Source organism: Pelodiscus sinensis, chromosome 24 (assembly GCF_049634645.1).
Source record: "Pelodiscus sinensis isolate JC-2024 chromosome 24, ASM4963464v1, whole genome shotgun sequence".
NCBI classification, from domain to species: domain Eukaryota; kingdom Metazoa; phylum Chordata; order Testudines; family Trionychidae; genus Pelodiscus; species Pelodiscus sinensis.
This window is the reverse complement of record NC_134734.1, coordinates 16022325-16041908: the sequence shown is the minus strand read 5'-3', so window position 1 is coordinate 16041908 and position 19584 is coordinate 16022325. Positions and strand designations below refer to the sequence as shown.

Here is a 19584-nt window from a genome sequence, read left to right as displayed (position 1 = left end):
CTCTAACGTCATCTCTAACGTCAGAAATTTCTACAGGGATGTCCTCATTGCAAAATTAACTCCAGTGATCAGCACTCAGGCGTAGGGCATGCGTGAGCAACCAAAACCCTGCTCAAACTAGTCCTCGTAGGTGCAGAACTCACACATGAGTGTCACTAGGACTTAAGGGCACATCCTATGGTTCTTCATGCTGTAATAATCCAGTCATTTTCAAAGTATGGGTCACGACCCAGTACAGGGTCACAGGAAATCAGGCACTGGGTCACCTAGCTGTAGGGAGACAAGGTGACCAGCAGGGGTGCTACCGCTTCCTGCCTGTCTTCGCACTACAGACCTCACTGTGCCCTGGAAATGGTCAGGAGCCAGACCTGCTGCTAAGTGGAGGCAAGTAGCCAACTCTCACAAAAAAAGCAAAACAAGCCCCCCCCCCCCCAAAATGAAGCAAATCCCAATTTCAAAACAAGACCAAAATGAGCTCCATCCATTTTTCTGAGACAAACCAGAAATCAACCAATGGGTGTGTGGAGGCAGAGCTTGGGGCAGGAGCAGCATGTGGCGATGGACCTGCTGCTGGCCACTTCCAGGGTGTAGTGTGGTCCAATGTCCCAGGACAGATAGGAAGCCTGCCTTATCATTCCACTGTATCACTGACAGGGAGCCGCTGGACGTAAGCCCAACAATCTCCTGTCCCAGACCTGAGCCCTTCCACAAATCCCTCCTACACTCTACGTACCTCATCCCTGGCTCCCCTGTAACTCACCTTCATAACCCAGCCTAGAGTCCCCACCTACATACTGAACCCCTCTGTCCCACCCCCCAGCCTGTACCCCAAACTCAACTCTGGCCCCACCCCAGAGCCCACCCCCACACAAAGCCTTCATCCCCACATTTTCAACCACTCATCCCTGAGGCCCCACCCTGGAGCCTGACTCTAGTCGAAAGATATAATTATGCTGGATCATGGGTATCAACAATTTTTTTCAGTGGGGTTGGGAGAAAAAAGTTTGAAAACTACTGCAATAAGCTGAGCTCCTCTGTGATTCTTTTCCAGTGAATCTGTCTGTCCCCATGGGCCCACAGGAGGAAACTGTGGCAAAGCATTGTAGGATTGTCAGCACTCAAATGATTTAGCCTGCATCCTCACTGCAAAGTGGGCAGGTTGCCAGTCCAATAGAAAGCAGCACACAGTTTGAGCCTAAACTTCCAGCCAGCCCAGCCTGTGAAAGCACCACTCTCAGACAAGAGGCTTTTGCATGTGGGCAGGAGAGAGGTTAGGGACAAAACCCAAGTAAGAGCCTGAATTAGCTCTGCAGAGAAGACATTCCCTAAGAGAGGTGTGTCTGAGGTTGGGACTGAATGTAAAAAAAAGCCGTAAATGAGCCAAAGGAAAGACATCCCCCTCAAATGAGTGGCAGGCAGAAGACAGAGAACCAAAAGTGGTGAAATACCAAGTGATGTTCAGTTTCTCAACTTTGGAAGATCCAGCAGCCAGGAGGAAGGAGTTTCATTTAATCAAACCACTTTTGTTTCCCTCTAAGAATGCAGGTTTTGTATTGTCTATGTCCAAGGTTTCCTCCTGTTTTTTCCTGTAACATTTCAAGCCAAGTTTCTGAGCAAGGCTGACCATAAAGATTCCCTCAGTCCTTTCACAAGAGTCAGGATGTTAGAGTCCCCCTTACTTGGCAGTGGGGGTAGAGAAAACCTGCAGAATCCTGGAAATTCTCCTCTCTCCACTGCAACCTGCTCCCCTGACTAAGTGGATGGCTCCCAGAAAACCACCTCTTCCCCCCATCACACATACACACACACACACACAGTAGCTGGTCATTGAAGCGGCTCACATAGGGTGTCTCTACACTGCACCGTAGTGCGAAATAAGATACACAATTTGAGCTATACAAATTGTATATCATATTTCGATTATATTTCAAAATAGCTTATGTCGTACTTTGGCATTGTCTACACAGTGCCAAATTTCAGAATAACCCGCTATTCCAAAACGTCCCTTATGCCTTGTGGAATAAAGTTTACAGGGACGTCGGAATAGCGAGCACGTTATATTTTAAAATAATGGGCTTGCTGTGAAGACATGGGATAGCTATTTCACAATACTCTGGTATTCCAAAATAGCTTTGAAGTGTAGATGCATCCATACAGGGCTGCAGGCAGCAGCTGATCAGATCATGCTTCCCTTTCCATTCCCCAATCTCTATTCCTGTGGTACCTGACTAATACGGTGCAAGAAAACAAGGTCCAGACACAGAGTCAGTGGACAATCACCCTGAGCAGCACTTAGACTGCGAGGGTGGGATGGGGGGTAGTGATGTTAAATTTTGATCAATCAACTAATCGAGCAGTCGATGGAATTTCCATTGACTACTTGATTAGTCAATAAGGAGGGGGGGTGCTATATCCCACTGCGCCTCTCCCTCTAAAATGTTCAGGAGCTGCCTGTGGCTCTTGTGTATTTCCAAGGGAGAGAGGCAGCAAACCAGCACAAGCAAGGAGCAAAGCAGTCCTGGCTGGTGCTGGTTCCCCTCTGTGCCTCTTCCTTTGAAATGTACAAGAGCCACGGGCAGCTCTTGTACATTCCAAAGGGAGAGGAGCAGCAGTGGGACCAGTGTGAGCGGGACCGTTTTGATCCCCGCTTGCATCGTTTCCCCACTACCTCGTGGAGAAGGTGCTCGGGGGAGGGGGGTGGTGACTGGCTTTTGAGCTGGCTGTTCCCAGTACCAGCTCATGCTCCCCATCTTGCTGCCTCTTTCTGATAAGAGTCAGCAAGGGACGGGGGGAGAGAGTGGGAATCGACTAGTCGCTTACATCCCGGGGGGTGGGAGAGGCTCCACCAAAATGAGGGTGGGCACTGCTGAGATACTCCATGTTACTTCGCAAAATAATGTAAGCATGGATGGCGAGGCAGGAATCTTTTGAGTTCTATTCTTATCTCTCAGTGACACAAGTCTGGCCTTGGGCAAGTGACTGAGGATAACAATACTGACCTACTTCACAGGCTGCTGTGAGGATTAAATGAATGTGCAGAGTTTTGAAGATATAAAAGCTGTAAGTGCAAAGTGTCATTCACTTCCTGCTCTGAAGTGCAGTCCCATTCCACCCCAGAAATGAGTGCATTTCAGCAGTAGGCAAAGCAATCTCTAAATCTCTCTTCCCTAGCTCACAGGACACCATGAAGTGTGAAATATTAATGAGACTACAACGGATAGTGATTTTTAAAAACAAGAGCAGGCAAAATGAGCAACCAATGTTATATTTAGAGGTCAACAACATATTCCAACCTTCAAGGCCTTGTCTATATAAGTTTTGTACTAGTAAAACCATTTTGGTTAGGGGTTTGATTTTTTTAAAACCAAATCAATATAAAGATACTTTATACTAGGGATGTAAAAATATGGTTAAAAGTCAGCCTGCAGTTGAAGCCTCCCCGGGACCCAAACCCGCTCCTGAGGAGGAGGCTTTGCTTCCATAGTGAAGCTGCCTCCCCGGAAGTGGAAACAGTAGGGGCTGCTGCTGGCCCCACTCCTGTGGAGGTTTCGCTGTGGGCTCTGCAGCCAGCTCCCCAGGAACGGAGCTGGCAGCCCCTGCCAGCCCCACTCCCAGGAAGCCAGCATATAACCCATGGCAGGTGGGAGGGTGCCAGGCACGCCACAGACAGGAGTTGCTCTATTGGGCCCCATGGGGCAGGAGCAGCACCCTGCACACAGCGGGCAGAGAGCTACTCCAGCCCCTACCAGTTAACCAGAGCCATTAAGAGTGAAGCTTACTGGTTAACCTTTTACATCCCTACTTTATACTAGTATTACTTATTCCCCTGGCCACACAGGGATTGCTATGCTAGTAAAAGCATCTTTATACCAAGGTAACTGCAGTCACTGTAGAGGGTTGTATTGCTTTAACTAGAGCCATTTAAGAACCATGCTATTCACATATGTACCCTCTCCACATGCTGGATATGGATAAAGTTTTCTTTCTGCTGCATTCAGGCAAGCCAACCCTTTGCTTGTTTTGTAACAACTTCCCTTCATGACCAAGTGGCTTAACTATAGTAGTTCCCTCTCTGCTGTCTACAGCTAGTGCAGAAGTCAGAAGTATCCAGTTTGCAGGAGCTGCAATCAATCACCCCCCCATCCCAAATTCTTTAGCTTGGCTGTCTATTAAACAACTAGCCCGTCATAAGATTGTATTTTCAGGTCTCTCCTGAACCTCCGGTATCTCGCTCCATCTCTCTCTCTCTCCTCCTCCTCCCTCTCTCTCTCTCTCTCTCAACTCTCCTCTGCCTTCTGCCTTTCTCTCAGCTCTCCTCCGCCTTCTGTCTCTCTCTTTCTCTTCTCTCCCCTTCCCGCCTCTCACTCTGTGTTTCTCTTCTCCTCCTGCTGAGTCTCTCTCTCTCGTGTGCTGTCCTCTGCCTCCTCCGTTCTCCTCCGCGTCCTCTGTGTCTGCTCCGCTTTCCTCCTTTTGAATCCGGAGCTCTTTCCTGATGTCAGAGACACATGCTCGTCCAGGCCCCACCCCCTGGCTGTTCCCTCTGGGTGGTGCTGTTGCATCCCGCCATGGCGCTCGGCAACAGTGCTCCCCAGAGGCAACACGTAACGCTACAGCATTATAGAGTCACAGACATTGGGCTACTATATATATATATATATCATATCAGGCAGCCGGGATCCACACACACTCGCTTTACAACCTTGAAATGTCATTTAGGATTTGATCCCAACCCAACTGAAACCGCTGGAGTTTCTCCACCGACTTCAGTGGGTGTAGGCTCTGTGACTCAGCTTCCTCCATCTACAGAAAAAGGAGCATGATGCTTCCCTTCCTCGTAGTTGTGAGTGTTTGTGAGATGCTTTGAGATCTCTAGAGAGATAACACCAAAGTAGTGTCATTCAGCAAGACTGCCTGGATGCTTATATAGTAATGCTTTCCTCCTTCTGCCCACGCTCCACTGCTAGCAGCAATAGCAGGAAAGACTAGAGTTGCAACACTATAATCATTTTACATATGGGAACAGCCCATGCTACCAAAGTTCTATCCCAACGCATCTGTTATACATAATTTGCACTCCTCGGCCTTTCAAACACATAGGTCAGTTAAAGGGACTCTGGCAAGAAAATACCTTACCTTCCATGCTTTAAAAACATTTTTCAAAAAACAAGTCTAATCTGCTTTTCCCCATTTATGCCGTTTATTATGGACACTTCCGTTTCACTTTGTTTCTACTCAAATTTCACTTCCTGGTTCCCATCCTCTAGGCCTCATGCTTAATCTGGGAATCCAATACTGCAGGGCATGGTTTGAATGCCAAATATATAAGTACATATGCATACACACAATTGATTTAAATACGTATTTTTGTTTTCAAGCAGTCATTTTTTTTTAACGTTAGGATTTATAAAACCTGCACTTCCGTATAAACCCTTAATCTGGAATTCTAAGTGTGGGACTTAGGTATGTCAGTGTATAGTCAAGTAAATGATTAACCAATAAGCCTGGTCTTATCCATTAAGCCTATTGATTACACACACTCCCGCCTCCCCCCCCCCAACTTTGCTGCCTCTCTATCAGAGGCAGCAAGGAGGGTAGGGGGAGCCAGTGCCCATGAGGAGCTGGCTTTAAGCAGGCTCCCCATAAGCACTGGATCTGCTTGCCCTCCTCGCCCCTCCCCCAATAGAGAGGCAGCAGTACGGAGGGTGAGGGTGGCAGGCTGAAACCAAAACACGCAGGGAGCCGGCTTTCAAGCCAACTCCCTGCACGTATTGGCCCCCATGGACCCTCCTGCCTCCTACGACCTTTTAAGCCAGCTCTCCCCAACACCAGCTCCACGATGCCGCCTGCTCCTCTCCCCACACACACACACACTGTTGCCTCTATGAGAAGCAGCAGCCCAGGGGAGTGTGGGGGGAGACAGGGAAGGCTGCCACGAAGCAGCCCCTGTCCTTGTGGGGTACGAGCTCCCCAGGACAGAGGCTTCTCCACATCTAACATCTAAAGAAACATCTAACAAAGTGCAACGTTAAAAAAATAAGCATAAGGAAAATTCTATGCCATACGTTCTGGAAAGAAACGAGAATTCAGCACAAAATTCCAGTTTTTTGAAGTTCCAGCAGGCAGCCTGTCATTGCTAGAATACCCCAGAACAACATTAAGTCCATTTTATTCAGGTTGAATTAACCAGGGGCTTTCACTGAGGAGATGATAGAAGACATTACACTTCCCTTACAACCTTGTTCTCCTCCAATTTCAAAGTTGTCCAACCAGGAGAACCCAGACTGTTTGGCTGTAAAGTTTCATTTAAAAAAAAAAAAAAGTATAATCCTTTGATCTTTTAGAGCAGCTCTTTAATTAGTGCATGTATGGGGAAGCAAATCTCTCACCATAGGGAGGGAAAGGAAACTTGTATATTCAACAGTTCTTAAACTGAGCTTACAATAAGCAAGTGGTATGATTGGCTCAAAAAATGGATCCAGTTCCTCAGCTGGTGTAACTGGAATAGATTTCTGCCAATATAAACCAGGTGAAGATACACTCCATTGTTTATGTCCACATCAAACATGGTTAAATGGATGCTGTCAACTGTAAAGGCAGCCAGTTTCAAAAGTTTAATTACAAAGTAGTTATGTGTGTTACACCTGTCACAACTCTTCCAGCAAATTTCAGGGATAAAAAAACCAAACCAAAAGAAAAAAAACCCATGTTTCTCTCTCTCCTATTGCGTGAAAGATCTACAAAAACAGGGGAAGCAGACTATAAAAACTGCTGTAAAACACAAAGCAAAACAGCAAAAATAAATTTCCTCTTCTCTTCGGCTCTGACAAAAGTGGGTAAAAATTCTATACCAAAGTGTGATTCTCAATTGATAGTAACCCTTTAATATACTGTTGACATGCTTGATTGTTTTCTAGTAAACAGTTCATAGCACTTATTTTGCAAGAACACTGGCAGGGAGCCTGTGCCACTGGCTTGGCTGTTCCCCCATCCTCTGAGCTCTTCATGCTGTAGGACCACATTGTTCACTGGTTGCTGGCTCTGTGCACGACATATCCTCTGGACACTCTATTTGTAAGCTCCTATCTGAGCCACATGCCTATTTTATGAAGAAAGCGGATGTACAGCTACAACTCAACTGTGTTCATTGTACATATGTAAGACAAGCCTGATATGGCTTGACTACAAAACACCTCTGCACCTGCATGCTGCGTATAAAGTAACTAACCACTCTAGCATCACAGCCTGGCTAGCTATTACTGAGTTCACAAACATTACATACACTCAAGTGAAGGTGTTTGAGGAGTTATTTGTTTTGTTTCACACTACTCTGAGATACAGGTATGATAAATTTAATCTCAACATAAAAAAAATCCACCGAAATCCCTTTTGTTCTACAACAGATCAGCTCAAATTATATTATACAAGGTTATTACCACACACACATTCTTGGAGTGTTTTCTTTTTAAAGTACTGGTACTTGCTTTTTAAAATTAAGACAACGGCCAAAAATTTATTCCATGAAGTAACAGATCTACACTATCCTTCATGCTTAAAATTGCACACATACAATATATTAAAAGCTATGCCGCTGTCATCCTTAAACTAAGATTTTGCATAAAATTCAGAAACTCCAAGGTTAGTATTACAAAAGCAACTTTAATTTTACCTCTTTCAGAGTAAATTGTATTTTAAGGTCTCAGTCCTTCAGACTTATGCACATGTTTACCTTTACTGTTCAGCTGCAGCAGTTCCATTTATCTCCAATGAAACAACTGCCAGCACACAAGGTTAAACACATGGTAAAGAATTTGCAGGATTGGGGCTCTAAACACTAGTTCTGCAAAAAGTTAAGCATGTGAACGGTCATGTTGAAATCATACATCCAGATAACCACATACTTAAGTTTTTGAAAACAGTTTTACACTTACATATTACTAGGGGGCTGTGCCCACTGCTCGCTACACTACCACTGTCTCTGGCCACTTTTGCAGCCAAGCGAGCCTGATGACATCATTCTGTTGCGTGGGAGAATTTTGTGTATATATATATATATATATATATATATATATATATATATATATATATATATATATATAAAAAGAGAGAGAGAGAGAGAGAGAGAGAGAGAGAGAGACTTGAAACAAGAGTACATGAAAAAAGCTGGGCTGGTGGCGGGGGAGTGGGATGGACAGGAACCTAGCCCCAGGGCTGAAAGTAGCAGGGCCAGCAGCCAGGAGCACAGCCCCAGTCAGGGCTGGCAAGGTGGGTAGTGCAGCCATGGCTGGTGAGGTGCAGGGGGCGCAGCCCCGCTTGGGGCTGGAGGCAGCAGGGCTGGCAGCCAGGAGCGCAGTCCTGGCCGGGGCTTGCAGCAGGGAGCACAGCCCTGACTAGGGCTGGAGTCAACAGGGCCAGCACCTGGGCGAGCAGCCCAGCACAGCGATGTAGGAGGTGCCGCCTGGCTGGGACCGGAGGCAGCGGGGCGGCCCCTGTCCAGGGCTGCTGCATGTGGGGGAAAGGGAGCTAGGTGCAGCAGGGCAGGCAACACTGAGCACAGCCCAGCTGGGAGTAGAATCCTACACCCAGGTAGGGAGCCTTGACCTTCCCTTGTCTGGAAAATTCTGTGGTTTGGGACCACTCAGGTCCTGAGGGTGCTGGACAACGGAAGTTTAACCTGTACTTCCCCCCGCCATAAGCTCCATGATCAAAAATCCTCTTCCTCTTGATTCCATGTTTGAATCAGCATCTCTTTCCAGAGTTTCAATTGAAAATTGATTTATAGCATGGGAATATTTGTCTGGGTTTGTTGGGTGATTGGTCAACAGCTCACAATTTTTATGTCCCTGGTCCCATCCCATATCACTGAGAGCCAGTATAAGTAAAGACACAGTACAGCATTCCTGAATTTTCTAAAGCACAACTTTTTGGGGGGGGGGGTGCACTAACTTCAGGCCTTCTATAGTTATTATAAATCTGAAAAAAGTAGTATAGCTTGTTTTCTTTTTCATCATACCAGAGCCTTAGAATGTCTATTTACAACATATTTAGGGTTGACAAAATTCAGGTTTTTTTAATTCTGACAATATTTTTATTTGTAAGACTTTCATTTTTAACTATTTTAATTTTTGCAGTTGCAAGAAATTAAGAGGAGCTGGGTTAGTGCATCAAAGACAACTGGCCTGCAGGGAGCTTTCGGGGTGACAGTGAGGCCTGAGACACCAACCACAAGCTATAGTCCTGGCCCAATGGAGCGGAGACCCCTGGTCGGGGCCAGGAAGAGAAGGACAAGGACAAGCCCCCCTCCCACCCCACAAGAGACCACCCACTGCTGAACATCCAGCCATGAGTAAACAAGTGTGCAGACCCATGACAGGGAACTGCAGAGGGCTCCCTGTACTGCCCTAGGGCTAGGAACACAAGATCTCTACAGACTTAGGTACTGGGCAGACCATGCTTGCTAGCTCTTGTTGATGGATTTTTTTTTTTCATAAATTTCTGTATCAGGTGAAATTGACATTTACCAACAATTAATTATTTAAACTGAATCCTGCCAAGCCTAAACAATATTTAACACATGGCTCCCAACTGGCCATGTGGCATAATGTTTCAGTCTTGCACATGAAACAAATAACATCATGATTGTCAGGCCTGCAGTCAAGTTCTTGGGTATTCTTTTCTGCTAAGTAGACTGGAATACATAAGTGTGTGTATAACAAGCTTAGCAAGTCTTCTGAGAACTGGATACCCCCAATGTGTCCTACATCATCTGAAAAGACACAAACAATTGTCTACCTGTGGTATTAGGTAAGGGAAGAGGAGATGACTGCCTGATTTTTGCCAGAGTGCAAACAGATGCAACTGTGAAACATGGTAGGTATAGACAGGCAAAAACAACGGACACAAAAATTCAATAAAGAACCAGACATGTATAGAGATAATGAGATCAGGCACATTAGATAGGATTATTTTTAAATATTGGGGGTATAAACACTCTTCAGGGCATAAGCCAATAACTAATGCAATTTTCAAAGATACATGTATTATTCTGTATTTGTCTACTATGGAGTTTCCTTCCTCTCGTCATTGCCAGAAATAGGATCCTGGACTGCAGGAGCCATGGATCAGATACAGAAAGCTCCATACTGTACACAACAGAAATGCCACAGAACAGTTGCAGTGAACTGGACAGAGCACAATCCACACTAGAAAAATGTATAACAGTTTTTAGTATGTGTGTTACACAGCTAACAGCTGAAATGATATGGGGTTCTAAAGCTGTATTGCAGACAGGACATGAGTATTTAACATCAGCTGATCCTACTCAGTGGCTAGTTATTTTAAAAGCCTGTTACATTTGTGCTATACACCTGCCAAATACAGTTACAAGTTTTCTAGCACAGCTGGGAACTGTTTACATGTCATGAGTAACTTGTTAAAATCATTGTGATTCAATCTGTCCTATAGACAGGGGTTAAGGCTCTTAGAGAAAGAACTGCTGTAGCCAAAGTTTTTAAACATGGTTTTCATTGTTTGACAAACTGATACCACTTTTGGAGTGAACCATGTTTTAAAGGAAGCCTATCAGTGTCTTCTTCAGTGGAGACACAGCTTTCAATATGACATGTAAATTCCATGGCTGACTTCAGGAGTGAACCATGTTTTAAAGGAAGCCTATCAGTGTCTTCTTCAGTGGAGACACAGCTTTCAATATGACATGTAAATTCCATGGCTGACTTCAGTGCCAAATAGCTTGGAATATTGTCCACACTGTTGATCAGGATACAAAACCATGGCTATCATGACACCCTTATCTATCCATATTATGAATGTGAATGGGTACCCAGTTACCATCACCCTTAACAAGTGATGTTTACCAAGTAACGGTAACCAGTGCCCAGGAGCTGCCCCTCCAGCCCGTGCAAGGCCGCTGGCTCCCAGTCTGCACATGGCCACCAGAAGCAGCTGGGCTGGAACAGCCCCTGTCCACAATGAAGGGGCTGCTCCAGCCTGGCCACAGTGGGCTCTCTCCCAGCCAGTTCCTCCTTTTAATCAGTTAACCAATTAAACGGGATTTTACATCTCTAACCCAAGTTACAACAAAAATGGTCATGGTCACACAACAGGGCTTTTTCCCCCTACAGCACAACCACATATCCACACTACCACACACTGCCTACCACTGTTTGTATCAGTGCATCCTGGGAAAACTAGGCCATTGTTTTTTCACATATTTATACTACTAATCAGCACAGTAACCAAGTGATCTCCCATAATGTCTTAGCAAGAGATGAGTGCCAGGACGACATACACGCAAAGCAGCAAGACATACAGAAATGCACTGAGATACCCTTCCCCAGCTTTCTGAGTGGTAGGAAGTAAAAACCAGCCAACTCAGATGCACAGGCACAGTTAGGGAACCCATCTACAAAGCAAATAAACTTTGCCAGAAAATTAGAGAAACACAGCCATGCAGTAGCCCAGGCTGCTGGCAAGGGTGTAACAGCTTCCAGTGTTATAAAGTGTAATATTATCCATGTTGGGCACAGGCACAAGCTAAGTTTACAGCCAAACAGATGTTAAGTTACAAACTCAGTTAAAAGTTAGAGTGTAGACAGGGCCTAAGGAGCCACAGACAGTAAAACTGACAAAATGCATTAGTTTAAATGAATGGAATTCAAAGCTGGATTTAGCCAAATGTCAGGCTCAAACCAGGTTTGGACTAAGGATGTAAACTGTTATTTAAAAAGTTAACTGGTTAAACCACTATATTTAACCAGTTAACTGTAGAACAAAGTCCTCCCACCCGCAGTGTGACATGATGGTCCCAGCCACGGGCCTGCTCCAGCCCGGCCGGGTCACTGATTAACTAGTTACCAGGAAGCATCACCCTGTACATCTCTAGTTTGGACCCCGATTTTAAGGCTAAATGAAAACTCAACTAAGAATCCAGAGTACAAGTGTTCTGAACAGAGCTTCGGCTATTTATACACTGCTGAGCTCTCACACAGCACTTTCCTAAACCACCCACCCTCAAAGGAGGTCAGTATTATTCTCTCCATTTTACAGATTGGGAACCTAAGGCACAAAAAGGTGAAGCAGCTTGCCCAGTCACACAGCATGTCAGTGACAGAGCCAGGAATTGGACCCATGTTTCCCAACTCCCAGCTCAGTACTTAAGTCTAGCCAACCTTATCCAAACACCTGTTTATATAAGCAAAGAGGTCAGAGATGTCTGATATATTAAGTCACTTCTCATCCACCCTTCCTTCCTATTCCCCTCCTGGACTGAATTTCCTGCCATGTATTTTTGTCTAAACTAGAGCAATGTTTCCCAAACTTTTGGAAGAACCCCACCATCAAAAAAATGAAACTAACAGAACCCTGCCACGTGTTGTTAAAGGTGTACACACCTTAAGGTACAAGTCTTCTTCCACACAGCTGTGCATACAGCTTCAGACAACCCCAAGGGGGCATATCACCACACTTAAGCAAATGCTTATTTAGAGCACTTTCCATGACTTGAAACATTTAAAACTAAACTGGGATGTCTAGCATTCTCCTTTATTCTATTATTCTAGAAGGCTGGCAAGAAAGAAGACAACTGGACTGAGCCCTAGGAATCTAGTATCAGGTCTTGTTTTGAGAACCATACTCATCCCCTCTCCCTTAAACCACACATTCAGTTTTAAATGATGGGGTTAATGCTTGTACAGTGGGAAAAACATTTACACATCAGATGGGCAATTGGAGGCTAAGTTAGTCACACATTAAAAGCCAGGACAAAGCACAATTTCGCCACTATAATAGACCCTTCCACGAAGATAAACTGAAGTGGATGAATCACTAGCATATTACAAAATAATATATAAATACAGACAATATAGAGACCAACCTTAATTTGAAGCTCTTCTTGTCTTGTTTATATCCGCTCTACTGCACTGATTCGCATACGGGGGCTGAACAAGAATTTTTTAAAGAGTCTTCTATTCCTCCCTTTTACTTTACTTTTTAAATAAACAAAATACCCAACACAAGAGCCTAAACTCTTTATGAATGGTTTTACAATATGGCTCTCAAGTCAGGGAAGCCTAACTACTAAAGTTAGATTACCAGAATGTGATATTAAATCGGGTAGACTTGCCTGAAGAATTTTCCTAGTAATTCTGATGCTGAAAGATCTCCCATCTATCTTGCTCCAGAAAAATTCACTAAGAAAATAGAAGGGAAAGAGGAGAAAATCCAAAATCTATTATGCACCCTCCAGTTCCTTTCTTTTAAAATAATCATTTTTCTGAAGATTTGATTCTACATTAGAAGTTTTGTTTCTATACTCTTTTAAATATAGAGATGATGTCTTTTTAAAAAGTTTTTCTACTTTCCTCTGCCCCCAATTTAATTTCTTGTAATTTTAACTAACTAAATTTCTGGGACATTTAAGTTAGAGACTCTACCACAACAACAAAAAAGTCATTAGAAACTGTGAAATGCTTTAAAATTCAGCCTGTACTTTCTTCTTTATTCTTAATTGTGATTGTTACTTTTAGTGCTTATCTTTCCCCACATCACACTCTTCCTGTAATACTACTTTACCCCAAAGAACAGATCCCTCTCCAAAAGCAGGAGATTTAGAAACTGAGGGTTAAATTTTCAGAAAGCTGGTTTGCCACACAGCTGTTCAACTTTAAGGCTCTTCCCCAGTTGTACAGCTGAATCTTCCTACATTATTTTTAAATATTAAAAAATTAAAAATCTGACTCCCCCCAAAATTAAGATTAAGCTCCCAAAATACAACTAACCCACCAAAACAGGGTTATTACACAGCTTGCTTTTTACTCGCAATAGCCTCTTTCCTTTTTTAAAAAAATTAATATTTGTTATAACTACTTAGCAGTTCCCACATTTCAATATGCAGCTCTAGTCCTGCTTTCCTGCTCCCAACCCCTTTTCCTCCCCCCTCCTAGGCCAAGAAAATTTGGTTTAATATTAAGATAGAAAAGGCATATTTTTTAAAGTGTCTTGTTTTAATTTCCTGCAACTCTCTCCCAGGGCCTACCCCCCTCCTCTCCCACACCTCGATATACACATTTAATCCTGAACAGCCACCAACCCCCCAAAATCAGGAAAAGTGGGTTTATTAGAAGCTGGGAAATGTGTATGTTTTAAACTGGTTTATTCCCCCTCCCGAAAAAGCCACCCTGAGACTCTGCACCTGCCTGTCACGCTTCTCTCTCCACCTCTATTGCCCCTTTCCCATTCCTTCCCCCCCAAAATAAAGATCCCAGGGAAAGAGGGCTGATGGGAAGGCAGAAATGAATGGCTCGCTCCTCCCCAGCAGGGACCAACGCAGGGGCCCTCCTAGCTGCCTGTCTCTACTCTCACTCCCCCGGGCCCCAGGGAGGGGGCTCAGTGGGAGCTGGCACGGGAAGGGAGGGGGCTAAGGCAAGTGCTTCCCCCCAGGATCAGCTACAGGCTGCCCCTCCCCCCAGAGAACAGGACACCCAGGGACCGGGGGGTGGCAGGAGCTGGGGGGGGAGCGCGGACCTTTGCCGGGGCTGGTTTCCCCCCGCTCCTCCTTCCCCCTCCCCCCGTCCCCAGGGGCGGCTGCTGCCAGGCTGGGGGGGGCTGCCCCGGGCTCCCTAGGCCTCTCTCACTCTCTCCTCAGGATCAGGGCGGCCATATTGGATCCGTCAGCTTCTCTCGTCTGAGGGAGGCGGCCGCTGCTGCTAGAGCAGGAGCAACATCCGGGAAACCGCGGCAGCTCCTCCTGGGTGGGAGGGGGGAGGAAGAGGTAATGGTGTAACCTACATCCGGTGTCCCTCTCTCTTCCTTCACCGCCATAGGAAAGAATGGGGGAAGGGCCGCCATCTTTGTGGAGGGCAGGCTGGCGGCTCCATCCGGGATATTTCTTGGGTGGCTTCAAAACTATCGGGAAGTATGGGGAGGCGGCCGCCATGTTGGTAGAGGGCAGACGGGCAGGCACAGCCGGGTTCTGACTTCACAGCTACTGAAGAGAAGGGTCGAGTGCCACCATCTTTGTGAAGGGCATACGAGCACGTGGGAAATTCGAGTCCTCTGTTGAAGCAACTGCGTGTAGGACCGAGCTGATGAGTGTGGGGGAGGGTTGTGTGTTTATTAAACAGGCTGTAGTACAGAACACCAGTAAAAACTGGACACAAAAACCAGGTTCAAAAATATGCCAGTAATTATTTCAGTGCAGTGGTTTCCCTGATGGAGGTTTATCCCCCTTGCTATTTAAAATGCCCATGTTACCATTAGGAATATTCTTATTAATTGCCTTTTGCAAAGAGGGTTGGGGGTGATCTGATAGGTGATCTGAGTTCTGCTCTTAGGTCAGCGACTGGTCTTGGTCATGTCACTTACTCTATACCTCAGTGTCCCCATCTGTAATATGGGGATAATTACTAGTACAATTATTTATTTGTATTGTGAGAGTGGCTGGAGTCCCCAAGCAGGGATAAGGGTCCTACTACACTGACCTCAGAGTTACATGAATACAGACAAGACAAGATGATCCCTGCTTTAAAGAACTGGCAATCTATTTCCCTGATCTTGTAAAGACATGATCTTAAGCTATATAATTTAATTAAGCTGTACAAACATTAGGCATTATTATCATTAGGTACTGAAAGCAGTCCTGCTAATCAGGCAAACATAAACCATCCCTTACAGGTTGGAAAAACCCCTGTTGAGGAAGATCTAATTTTCTAGGTCCTGGTTCAGTGCAGTGAGCTGGACTTGAGGGCTTGGTGAGGACTCTTCCCAGCAGTATAGGTCTATGTTCTACAGCTAAGCACATGGCTAAGTCTGTAGGCTCATGTCCCAGAGGTAAATGATAAATAATACTTACATTGATTTTCTTTTGAAAGCACTTTGAGATCTACATTTGAGAAGTGCTAGAGAAGAGCTAAGAATTACTATGTGGATTCACATGCATTTTTAAAATGCATATGTAAATATTGCTATGGTCAAACATTTGTTGCTTACTATGCTTCTTTGGTCATTGATCCTGCAACACAGACTCAGCTGCATATATATGGCTCCATCTGGGCCTAAATCTGTACTAGTCAGTTCGAGCAGGATCTAGGAGCCAAACTGTCATTCATCTGCTGTGAGAATGTGCCATCTCCTCAGAAGTAAGAAAGGGAAAAGCAGAAGAAAATGTAACCAGGGTTAGTACATACCAATTGGAAAGGGAGAAGAAGCAGCAGGCAGCAACCTGGTGGCAAATCACCATTTTAAGGCTGCTAATGCATAGCTTTGTCTAATTTAAAGGGCTATCCCCACCCCAAAAAGCATGCTGGGAAGGGGGAAGTTCCTCTGGTTTTTAGGGATGAGGAAGCTACAAAGAAAGGTGCTTAGGACCTATTTCTGTGGGTTATGTGTTATATTGTACTAGAAGATTCACCGGCATTGCTTGGTTCCTTAACACAGTTAATTTTGGGCAGTTTGGAAAATAAAATGAAAATGTACATGCTTCATTTAAATCATTGCTCTGGGGTGGGGCTGAAGATGAGGGCTTCAGTATGCAAGCTGCCCCAGGGAGAAAGAACCCCAACCCCCTCTCACCACAGTAGCTTGGGGCCAGGTGGAAAGTGCCGTTTCATGGCTGCCACAAGTCCAGTGAGCACAGCTGGGGTAGGGTGCATGGCCCCCAGCTGTGACAGATACAGGTTAGGTTGGGTGAGGGCCACAGAAGGACCACCTGTTCCCCGGCAGCTCTGATTTGAATGCCATGACTGAGAGGGAGGCAGCCCCAGCATGGAGCTACCATGGTCAGGAGAAAGTCACAGCCCCCCACCAGCCCAGAACAAATCTGCTGTGACAGCTCTAACTTGGGGCTGGCAGGCAGAGGTGGCCCTCTGTGCACCTGCCCTGGCCTCTCTTTCAACATTCGCTCAGTTATGTCAGTTTTGAGGACTGTACTTGATTTGGTGATTTTTTTCCTTTTTGTTTGGTTTTATGAGAAGTTATCTGCTGCAGCTCCAGCGGGCACAGCTGGGGGACAGGTGCATGTCTCCCAACTGGAGCAGGTCCAGATTTGTCTGTCCCCTGTGCTCCCCAGCCAGAGTGAGAATGCAGCAAACTATGCACTTTCCCCTCGCTCCCTGATAAAGGGGAACAGCCAGCAATGTTCTCATATGAATGGCGGGGGAAAGCTTCTGCCCACCTCACCCTTCCCAGTTTGGGAGTGGAAGGCTTGGGGTTGGAGCAATCCTGGAGGGAGGTGGGGTGCGATCCTAGCCAGCCCCTTTCAGCTGCCTGGTGATTCTGTCTCTTTTCTGTATAGTTTTATAAGAAGTAATCCCATTCCAGGCACATCCCAATTTCCTGGCACAACCAAACACTGACCTTGCTTTAAGTTAGAATAAAAAGAAGCTGCATACTGAATTTGTCCAAGAGCTGAAATTAGAATGTTTCTGTCCAGCCTGAAAAATCTGAAAATTATTAAGAGCCTAATGTGCAGAAGATACAGCAAAGAGGTGGACAGCAGTGAATAGTGTCTGTGTTATCCTCTGCTTATCACCCACCTAGGCTAGGAGGTGAACTCTGCAAATGCACCTCTGAACTCTGGATCTGTATTGACCAAGGGCAGCAACTGTGAGTGGGGTGCAGAGATAGGTAGGGCATGTGAAGGGGACTTTTGGGTTGCTGGACTTGAGAACTTGAGGGGAAAGTACACTGCCCCCTACCTACTTGGGCTCTTTTACTCTGAGATGTATGAAGAGTGTCATATTTAAGACAGAGGCTGTTTCTAGACTGGCAAGCTGTTACACTGGCCGCTTGAATTTCCGCAAGAACACTGACTTCCTAGTGTCTGAAATCAGTGCTTCTTGCGGAAAAACTATGCTGCTCTCGTTCGCGAAAATGGCGATTGGGGCTTTTTTGCGCAAAAGCGCGTCTAGATTGGCCACGGACACTTTTCCGCAAAAAGTGCTTTTGCGGAAAAGCGTCCATGCCAATCTAGACGCTCTTTTCCGAAATGCTTTTAACGGAAAACTTTTCCGTTAAAAGCATTTCCGGAAAATCATGCCAGTCTAGACGTAGCCCAGATGTGGCTTTGCCAGTGCCGAATAAAGGGGAATAATCACTTCTCTAGATCTGCTGGCAATGCTCCTCCTAATGCACCTTAATATGCCATTAAAACACTGTTGATTCATATCCAGCTTCTCATCCACTGTAATCCCCAGGTCCTTTTCTGCTGAACTGCTACCTAACCAGAAAAAAAAAACAACAACAAATGGTCTGGTAGCACTTTATAGACTAACAAAATATGTAGATGGGATCATGAGCTTTCATGGGCACAGCCCACTTCTTCAGAAGACTGGAGTTTTGAGTTTAGCCAGTCGCTCTTTGCATTCGTGTACAACCACCTACATCTAGGCTCTATATAAGAACATCAGAATGGCTATTCTGAGTCAGAGCAATGGTTCATCTAGCCCAGTATCCTGTCTTTCAACAGTGGCCAATGCTAGATGCTACAGAACGAATGAACAGAAGAGATAATCATCAATTGATCCATTCCTTGTCACCTATTCCCAGTTTACGGCAAATGGAGGCTAGGGCAGTGGTCTCCAACCTTTTTAAGAACAAGATAACTTTTTGAATTTAAGTGCAATTCAAGATCTATCTCAAACCCAAATACCCTTGCCCCGCCTCCTTTGTGCCCTTTCTCTGAGGCCCTGCCTCTGCTCACTCCATAATCCCTCCCTCCCCCATCCTCCCTCACTTTCACCAGTCTGAGGCAGAGGGTTGGGCTGCAGGCTCTGGTCTTGGATTAAGGGATTTGGAGTGTGAGAGGGGCTCTGAGCTGAGCTCAGGGTAGGCAGTTGGGGTGCTGGAGGGGATTCTAAGTGCAGGCTCTGGGATGGCATTTGGATGCACGGGTGCTCATGGCTAGGGCAGAGGCTTGGGGTACAGGAGGGGGGGTTCATGCCTGGGGTAGGGTTTCAGGATGTGGGCTCCAGCAGGGCACTGCTTACCTCAGGTGGCTCCTGGGTGATAGTGCTGTGGGGCTAAGGTAGGCTCACCCCAGTCCTGGCCCTGCACCACTCCCAAAAGCTCCATCCCAAGTCCTGTTGGTGGCCTGCAGGAAGGTTTGCATTGGGTGGGCCCCAGGTCAAAAAGCTTGAGAACCACTATGATAAGGGATGGGAGAGATCTGTGTTGCTGGGGAATTGGTGGGTGGGAATAGTGGCAGTGTGGCATGACCGAGGAAATGGTGACCTTCTCCCACAAGGAGCAGCCCGGCCCAGCCCTTCTGGCTGAAAGATCCACCCGCACTTACCTGGTGCTGGCCTCGTTGAGCAGGTACAGCAGCAGGAGGCAGGGGTGGCCGAGGGAGGAGCCTGCGTTGCCCACCGTGATCCCAGAAGGTAATTTCTATAAAACCTTTATTACGGTATAAATTTTTAGTATAACAAAATCATTTTACCAATCACTTTCCGCTCAAATTTTTCATTAATCTCTCTTATGCACACTCATTTCATGACTATAGAATCATAGAATCACAGAATACTAGAACTAAAAGGGGCCTCGAGAGATCATCAAGTCCAGTACCTGCCCTCA

The 19584-nt window shown here is 45.7% G+C and overlaps 1 protein-coding gene across 5 annotated transcripts in view; it reads right to left on the bottom strand.

The window, feature by feature from the left end:
- The window catches only part of DEDD (death effector domain containing), a 41292-nt gene extending 26535 nt beyond the window's left edge, over positions 1–14757 (bottom strand). Inside the window, exons 1-2 of one of the 5 annotated variants that reach the window (XM_075907768.1) lie at positions 14649–14757; positions 13139–13205 (exon numbers count right to left, since the gene is read on the bottom strand). The gene's annotated coding sequence lies outside the window, so the exon portion shown is untranslated. Of the gene's footprint in view, positions 1–12889 lie in introns of all 5 variants that reach the window. The other 4 variants (XM_075907766.1, XM_025180127.2, XM_075907767.1 and 1 more) reach the window with 4 other exon arrangements.
- Between the last annotated feature and the right edge of the window lie 4827 nt (positions 14758–19584).